This window comes from Bidens hawaiensis, unplaced genomic scaffold (genome assembly GCF_021521415.1).
Source record: "Bidens hawaiensis isolate Kalapana, Puna unplaced genomic scaffold, B.hawaiensis_p1.1 tig00019230_1, whole genome shotgun sequence".
In the NCBI taxonomy this organism is placed as follows: domain Eukaryota; kingdom Viridiplantae; phylum Streptophyta; class Magnoliopsida; order Asterales; family Asteraceae; genus Bidens; species Bidens hawaiensis.
This window is the reverse complement of record NW_027492918.1, coordinates 53,080-62,960: the sequence shown is the minus strand read 5'-3', so window position 1 is coordinate 62,960 and position 9,881 is coordinate 53,080. Positions and strand designations below refer to the sequence as shown.

The 9,881-nt window shown below is 32.4% G+C and overlaps 1 pseudogene; it reads left to right on the top strand.

Moving 5' to 3' along the window:
• Nucleotides 1–519: 519 nt before the first annotated feature.
• On the top strand, nt 520–2,038 carry LOC143557933 (metal tolerance protein A1 pseudogene; annotated as a pseudogene).
• Nucleotides 2,039–9,881: the final 7,843 nt, after the last annotated feature.

Sequence of the window (9,881 nt, the reverse complement as noted above, 5' to 3'; positions counted from 1 at the left end):
TTATCCACTTTTAAAACCCTAAAACCATACTACATTCATTCGCCAATATATTATATTATTCTCTATATAAGACGGTGTCATCTTCTTCTAGTAATCACCATCATCAATACTCTGTTCTTGTTCAATATCATCAATTCCATATTATTATTATTATTATTATTATTATTATTATTATTATTATTATTATTCTTACTTCTCAGGTAAACCTTCTGATTCTCCATCTGTATGCTACTGATTCCACCTTTAATTACTTAATTAATTAATTATATCGTATCTCATTTCTTTCAATCACTTCGTTGCTGATTCGAATATGCTCTTCAGATTCTATTTTTCCTTCATTTTTTTAAAATATTATTCTCCTCTGTTAATATTTGTTTGCACAATTGTTATTATTATTATTATTATTATTATTATTATTATTATTTGAGCCCTAGAGTTACCGGATCCATTGCCTATGTGTTTAGTTAATCAATTAATTAATTAATTGAGTATTTGAATGAAATTATTTAAAAATAAACTGCAGATGGATGCACACTCTGTTGATATAACTGAGGAGAACCGGTCAGCCGGAACGAAAGTTTGTGGCGGTGCACCGTGCGGGTTCTCGGATGCTAAAACGAGTTCACGGGAGGCGAAAGAGCGGTCGGATTCGATGTGGAAGCTTTGGGGCGGGGTAATATTATGTTTTATTTTTATGGGAGTTGAGATCTTTGGTGGGATTAAAGCCAACAGTCTCGCGATATTAACTGACGCGGCTCATTTGTTGTCTGACATTGCCGCGTTTGCGATTTCGATGTTTTCGGTTTGGGCTTCGGGTTGGGAGGCCACGCCTCGCCAGTCTTACGGGTTTTTTAGGATTGAGATATTGGGCACGTTGGTGTCGATTCAGATTATTTGGTTGCTTACTGGGATTTTGGTGTACGAGGCGATTGAGCGGATTGTTCACGGTACGGTTGAGGTTGCTGGTGGGCTTATGTTTGGTATTGCGGCTTTTGGTTTGGTTGTTAATATTCTCATGATGTTTATTCTTGGCCATGATCACGGTCACGGACATCACGGTCACGGTCACGGACACCATGGGCATGGTCATGGTCATGGTCATGGTCATGATGAGGACGTTGAAGACGTAAATGTCCATGGTGTCAGTGTCACAACACACCGACATCATCATGATCATGATCACGGCCATGATCATGATCATGATCATCATGAGCATGATGAACATAAGCCTTTGTTAAAGACGTATTCCGGAGAACAAGTTAAGGAAAAGAAGAGAGGGAATATTAATGTACAAGGCGCGTATCTACACGTGCTAGGCGATTCGATCCAAAGTATCGGTGTAATGATTGGGGCTGCAATCATATGGTACAATCCTGCTTTAAAGATAATTGATCCCATTTGCACATTATTGTTTTCGGTTATTGTGCTGTATACAACGATCAATATGTTGCGTGACATTTTGGAGGTTTTGATGGAGAGTACGCCACGGGAGATTGATGCAATGAGTCTTGAAAGGGGTCTTTGTGAGATAGATGAAGTGGTTGCTATTCATGAGTTGCATATTTGGGCGATAACGGTTGGGAAGGTGTTGTTAGCTTGTCATGTGAGAATTAGACCTGAAGCGGATGCTGATTTGGTGTTGGATAAAGTGGTGGATTATATTAAAAGGGAGTATAATATTAGTCATGTTACGATTCAAATAGAGCGCGAATAGATGTACAATCTTTGAACGTGTCCGAAAGACGAATGAAGCAAATCCCATGAGTTTTTGCTCTGCAAGTTGTCTGGAAGTGATGAAAACTTGGTTCTTGCAGATGTAAATGTTGATAATAATTGATATGGTAGTTGGTAGTTATGAACTTATCATCCAACTTCTTGTTTATTTTATGCATTTTTCTTATCAATTGGTTTGGATATTGTAGAATGTAGATACATTGCTTTTAGGTATGGTCTTTGGGCAATAGTTTATTATCAGTTCATTAGCTTTCTATGAATGCATATTTTTGAACATTTGTACCATCGACACCTCCTATCGTTCAATATCGTCTAACTTACCGCAAGATGTTAAGGGTGTATGTACTGGGCGATAAATTGGGGTGACAAATGCGGTTTTGGGGCGAGAACATCCCCCCCCCCCTGGCCGACAAATGGGTTTTTTTTTGGGGACATGCAGTTGTCGCCGGTGTGTGAGATTGTTTTATATTTTTTGTGTGATATATGTATATATTGGGCTAGCACACCACTAAAAGAAAAACCACCTATTTGCTGATTGGGCGCCACATGATACAAAATGTCCCATTTTGTAACCCTTTTACTACACATAGCCTAATAGAATTGTTTTAATTTGCCCAAGTGGAAAATTTCTAGAAGGTAAACAATACTAGAATTACTCACACTGAAGTGTGCTTCATCTCATACACGACGTGTTTGAGGTCGGATATTCCTTAATTCTTCGTACTTGACGTGGGTGGAATGCGTCATGGAAATCAAGGGATGACTTGTTTAGGATGTTACAATCATGCTTTAATGGTCTCATCGTCCTTGATGATGTCGGCATAACAATCGAGGGCCTAACGTGTTGTCAACACCCTCGGGCCTCATGGTCTCGCTTTTGATAAGATTTGCTCTCTTACTATAAACATATTTGAAAACGAGTGGCCTTGATTTTATTTGTAATGTCTGTCCCATTGCATCAACCAATGTATAGTCTAGTTTGCTCACATGGTCATAAATTTGTTTTGATTGCTCCTACCAAACCCGCATAACTGTGGAGTTCTTTTTCTTATTCATGATTAGGACGTTTAAAACGTGATGATGACAATTAAGGTAGAGCATTTATGTGTGGGACATCTCCGCATAACTGTGGAGTTCTTTTTCTTATTCATGATTAGGACGTTTAAAACGTGATGATGACAATTAAGGTAGAGCATTTATGTGTGGGACATCTCTCTTGTACATGACCGACGTGTAATTCGCTTAAGGCGTAAGAAATGGAAGAGAGAAAAAAACACATACGACTCCACTTGGTTTGTGTCTTTTCGCTCACAAATTTTAGTGGATGACATTTTAGCTAAAAATGCAATTAATATTTATTTTTCCTTACAAGGAGAAAACAGAATATTGCTTTAATGACCCGAGAATATTTTCTCTCTTGTGACATTTAATGACCAAATCAATCATCGTGAATTTTGTGTTACGTTTTTATCTTGTCAATAATTCACACCCCTATTCATAGGTGCCGGTATACCCTTTTATGATCTTGCATGGTTAATAGGGTTGCCCGTTACCCAAAGCCCAATCTTAAGTTTACCTAAAAGCCGACTTGAAATATTAAATATTGTATGTAAAGGGTAAGTACCATAAAAAAATCAACATATTTTTTTTGTTTTTTGTTACAAAAATATTTCAACAATTTTTTGCACATTAAAGTCCTCGCACATGTTAAGTTTGAGCACAATTGTGAAAAGAGAAAATTATTGTGTGCGTCCCTGTGGTTTATGGGCGGAGTCACATTAAGTCCCCCGAGAAAAAAAATGAAATGACTGGGTCCACGTGGTTCCAAAAGTGACCGAATGAGTCCCCACCGTTAAGTTTCCATCCAAAAAGAAGATAAAATTACCAATATGCCCTTTCATAAGATTCATACGAGTCAATGTGGTTTGTTGTCGTGCTCAGTTCTAGTCCCTATTTATAAATTTCATGCACACTATTTAAAAAAAAACTAACAAACCGAACTATTCTTTTAACAAAACTAATCAGACCGAACGACTTTTTTAACATAAACTAATCGATCCGAACTATTTTTTAACAAAACTAATCGAACCGAACTTCTTTGTTTAACCAAACTAATTGAACCGAACTACTTTATTAAAAAAACTAATCGAACCAAACTACTTTTTTTTAACAAAACTAATCGAACCGAACGCCTTTTTCAACAAAAACTAATCGAACCAAAATATCTTTTTAACAAAACTAATCGAACCGATCTACCTTTTTAACAAAAAAACTAATCAAACCGAAATACTTTTTTTAACCAAACTAATCTAACCGAAGTACTTGAAAAAAACTAATCGAACCGAACTATATTTTTAACAAAACTATTGAACTTAACTACTTTTTTTAACAAAACTAATCGAACCAAACTATTTTTTCTTTCAATGCTAATCGAACCAAACTAGCTTTTTAACAAAACTACGTTTTGTTCAATTAGATTTTTTAAGTACTTCGGTTTGATTGGTTTTGTTAAAAAAAGAGTTCGGTTCGATTAGTTTTGTTTAAAAAAGTAGTTTGGTTTTATTAGCTTTATTTAAAAAAGTATTTCGTTTCTATTAGTTTTGTTAAAAAAAAGGTAGTTTGGCTTGATTAGTTTAGTTAAAAAAATAGTTCAGTCCGATTAGTTTGGTTAAAAATGTAGTTCGGTTCGATTAGTATTTGTTAAAAATGTAGTTCGGTTCGATTAGTTTTTGTTAAAAAAAAGTTCAGTTCGATTAGTTTTGTTAAAAAATAGTTGGTTCAATTAATTTTGTTAAAAAAAGTAGACTGGTTCGATTAGTTTTCTTTTAAAAAATAGTATGGAGAGTAATTTATAATGAGGACTAAAACTGAGCATGACCACAAACCACAGAGACTCATAGAATCTTATGAAATGATATATTGGTAAGTTCAACTCTTTTTTGGATGGAAGATTAATGACAGAGACTCATTCGGGTCACTTTGGAACCAAAGGGATTCAATCAGTTCGTTTTTTTGGGACTCAATGTGACTCCGTCCTCAAACCACATGAACGCAAACAATAATTTTCTCTTGTGAAAAAGTTTTCTTTAATAACTTAAAACAAGTACTTATGATCGTATTTCTTACGCGTCCATTTTTTCTTTACGTGTTATAATTTCTTATCCGGGTTGTTTCTTAAAACAATTTGGATTGCCAGATTCTAAGATGCTCTAAAATAGAATTTCACAATTTTGTTCAAATTTAACATGTTTAAGGACTTTACTGGACAGAATATTGTTAAGTGACTTTTGTGAGGAAAAAACAGAAGATATGTTTGGTTTTTATGATATTTGCCCATACTTGAACACATACTAATAATTCTATAATTTTAATAATTTTAAGTCTCTCATTTTCATCATACTATTTATTATGTTTTTAAAGATCATATGAGTAATATATACTATTTTGTTGCGGATAAACGGATTTAAATAATCAGATTAGTATCATCTAGCTTCGTACATGTCGTAATCCCAAGAAATCTCTAGAAACTAATCACAAACATGAATACCCTTTTATTATCTAGCACAAATGTTTCGGATTGTGCTATTCTTATAGTACAGAGCTAATTTGAAAATCATTGATCCCATACACACCTTAATTTTCTCGATTATATTGTTTTATATACAACCATCTTAAAATATTATTACCTGTTACCTTTTATATTTGTTTAGATGCTTTGTTTGGAAGAATGTCATGAGCATATATGTGACCACTTTCCAGAGGAACATACATTTCATGAAACATTCGTGTATAAGTACAAAGTTGTATACTATACATTAAGTGTTGTTGGTCATGGTTGAATAAAATAGGCTTTTGTTACCTTTTTGAAAGAAAAATAGGTAAAGGATACAGAATGGATCATAAAGTAACTAATCTAAACTATACAAAGGATATACATAGAAAATTTGAAAATAGGGGTTCATGAACTTATCATGAAAAGTGGCATATTATTCGACAATCTATCGCTTTATGTCCTTGATGCCACATGAATATATCATGTATTTATAGTTAAGCTCATGCTGAATTTTAATAAAACATCATTTTCATCTACATATATTCGGAAGGAGTGTCCACTTGCCCGGTCCATGTATGCAGTACACAACTTCTTTATGTACAAATTTGGGCCACTTATTCCATTGTTTGGGCCACATCTTGTTCTGTTTTAACCGTCCAACACCTAAAAGTTAAATATCACATCAACACGCATGACATAGATGTAAATAAATTTATTTTTTGGGTAAAAGTAAAAAAATTTATTTTTACCTATGAGGAGATACTCATTTTTTTAATAATATTTTTTTTGTGATCATTATTTTTTTAAGAAGTTATAGCATCGGTTATTTGTTCACACTGTTTGAAATAAAAAACATAAGTAATAAACTTTCGTCCCATTGGAGTGGTAGCAATTGTAGTGGCGGGGCCAGGAAATTTTTATTATGGGTTCGTCGTCATTTACAAAGCTGATTTATTACTATCCAGCATCAAAATTTTCGGGTCGGATCGGATCATGTCACATAACATACATTTAACAAAAAAACAATTATTAGCTAATAACCTTATATCGGGCATTTTATTAATAACTTGATTTGTTTATTTTTAGTAAGGTAATTTTCCAATAATACGTTCGTAAATAATAAAAAAGACTCTTCGATTACGTATCTTGTTAAAATGAAAAAAAAAACACTTTAGAAAAGATTAAATAAGTTTAACAAATCTAATTATGAAAATTAAAAGGAATTCCTCAAGTATTTGTGTGAGAATAGAAAATGCTGTTATGAAAATCACATAATCTAATAAATATTCTAATTAAATATAGTAATAAGTAAATAAAATTATAATAAAAACTACTATATCTATATGAAAAATAAAATCTTAGAAAGTTGGCCCGCTGTTATCTCTCAAAGTAAAATAAAACAAAACTAAAAAACATTTTCTACATTGTATCTTTAGTGATGCATAGTGAATATTAAATTACCCACTTTGTTTCTTCTTCAGCAAAAAGACGTAGCTAGCAATTCCTCCATTGATGTTCCTTCCGTTCACTGGAAAAAAATCAGATATGCTATCTTTGTTTTTTCGTTTCTTAATTAATGGGTTCGGTCGTCAAAAATGAATGGGTTCGTTCGTTAATACACTACTATACGCTCCAAATAAAACCGAAAATAGAATGGGTTCGGACGAACCCGGTGCCGTATGAGTAGCTCCGCCACTAAGCATTTGACAATACTTGTTTGTGGCAAAAACTTGGAAGAACCATCAATGCCCCATCTAAATCCCAACTCACATTTGTCTATAACACACAATAAAAAAACAATAATAATATTTATATATTTTTAGATATTTATTTTATATATTATGCATAAGTTAATAATATACTTAGTATTTGATGATGAAAGAGTTTCACAAATAAATAAGATGTTATAACCCGGTTTAAAAACTATTTGGGTTTAATGAGACCCATGACCCGTTTACATTTTTTACTATAAAATTGTTTTTTTTAATTATAGATAATACATATCTTTGTTTTAAAGAAATCAGATATTAATTTTTAACATATCCCTACATTATAAGATTTCATATCAAATATTTGGTGAGATAAAATTTTAATTTAATGAGATGTTATAACCCGTTTAAGGAATATATAGGTTTGGTGAAACCCATACCCGTGAATTCGGGTCAAATGCATGATAGGCCTCCATTTACAAATAATGCAATCTGGTGCATGTGTTCCGAGTTCCACTTAAGGGGAGACATGAAAAGAAATGGATGGAAAGATAGAGGTGGGTGTGTTCCTAAGTTTTTTTTTATGGAAAGAAAGGAATGGATAACTCGGGAACACAACGTTAAGATAAGAGAATGTGGGGAGCAACTTACAAGGTTGTTTTACATTATTCGTTTATGATATTTATATATTTTCTTGGATTTTAATTTTATTTATTGTAAGAAAATTAATAATATACTTAAGATTAGATGATGAAAAAGTTTCACAAATAAACAAGATGCTATAACCCGGTTTAAAAACTATTTGGGTTTGGTGAGACCAAGGACCTCGCTTGTTTTTTTTACTATAACATTATTCTTAATTATAAATATTTTTTTTAAATCGGATACTATTTTTTAGTATGTTCCTAATTTATAGGATTTTCACATCAAATATTTGGTGAGGATTAAACGAGTTATGCTAGAATCAATGATGGACTTCTCCGAATGCTAGAATTAAACGAATAAGCAAGTAAATAAATAGCAAGTAAACATTTAATAGATCAACACACACGATTACGTCTTTCACTCTTCCTAAGATGGGAAGTCAACTGTCCATACTGATTTTGACGCTTCAGGCTTGCTTAGCTAGGAACATCATCAAAGAGCAAACCCACCCCTATGGGAAAACCCCAGTGAGTTAGGTTTCAAACTTAAGACCTCACAGATCGCAACTCTTAACCATCACTCTTCCTAAGATGGGAAGTCAACTGTCCATAATGATTTTGACGCTTCAAACTTGGCTCATCCAGGAACATCATCAACGAGGAAACCACTACTGTGGGAAAACTCCATTGAGTTTGGTTTCAAACTTGAGATCTCAAAGACCACAACTCTTAAGCATCACTCTTCCTAAGATGAGAAGTCAACCGTCCATATTGTTTTTGGCGCTTCAGGCTTGGCTTAGCCATGAACATCATCAAAAAGGAAATCCACTAATGTGAGAAAACCACATTGATTTAGGTTTTAAACAATTGAGGCCTAAAAGATTGAAACTCTTAACCATCGCCCATATGTCGAAAAGCCTAAAACATCATCTAGTAATTATTTTTTTTTGTTATTTTTTTCTTTTCTTTTCCATTTTTTTTCCTAATAGCTCACATCCGAATAAAACAGGGATTTAAGTGGCGGAAGCCATATAATTTATAAGTTTTCAAGTAAAAGAATATTTTTTCCTTGTGTCATTCTGTCACCATACTTTGCTAGGATAGGAAGACATAATGATGTATCCAAACGAGCAAACCTCTCCTAGTTCTGTTAAGCTTATTGTCGTTGACTCGTCATTCAAGCATTTTACAACATCCTCGGATCCAGGAAGAGTCCAAGAGTTTCCCCAACTTTAGGAAAAATGTGTAAGAACATTTAGACACATTTCTAAAAAATGACAATCACTAAATATAGAGCCAGTCACATTATGCAAAAATTAGGTAGTGTTTGGTATGATGGAATAAAAGGTGGAATGGAATTAATCAATTCAAGGGAATAAATTAAAGCATGTTTGGTTGTCATGTGTTAATGAAATGGTTATTCCTTAAGGAATGAAACTCCTATTTATAGGATTTTCATTTCTTTAAGAGAGGTTTTTTTTTTCATTCCTTTAAAGAATGGAATGAACCAATAATAATAATAATAATAATAATAATAATCTCTATTATTTTTATTATATCAATATTATATTATAACTATTTATTTATATTATAGTTATTGTATATTATCAGTATTATTATATATATTATTATTAGTTTGCATATTATAATATAACAATTATTATATTAGAATTATATTTAAATTTTGAGAAGTTAACATTTCACAACGTACATGTGTGATTCAACGTTTTTACGAGTATGTTTATTTGGTTAAATAATCTCGTTATAAGGCGTGGGTCTTAAAAACTAGTTATTATGAATAATAATATTAATTATTATTATTATTATTCAATGTTTTTATGAGTATGTTTATTAGAATTATTTACTAATAATAATATTCACTAATGATAATAATTATTATCATTGGCGAATAATTATAATAATAATAAAAAAGTGAAGATCATTTCATTCCTATATGGTAACCAAACATAACAATAAAATGGTAATAATTCATTTCATTTCTTTGCCCATTCCATTACCACGTTCATTCCATTCCTTCATTCATCCATTACATCATACCAAACAGTCCCTTAGTCTTGATTAATGAAGCGTGAGCCAAATTGGCTTAATATAGGGGATTCTCTTCCCATATTTATCATATTAATAGGGATTTTAAAGATTACATTTTGCGGTTTAATCTAATTTTTCATTTCACATGCTAATTGTACTTCATTTGTTTTAATCTAATTTGTTCAAGTTAAG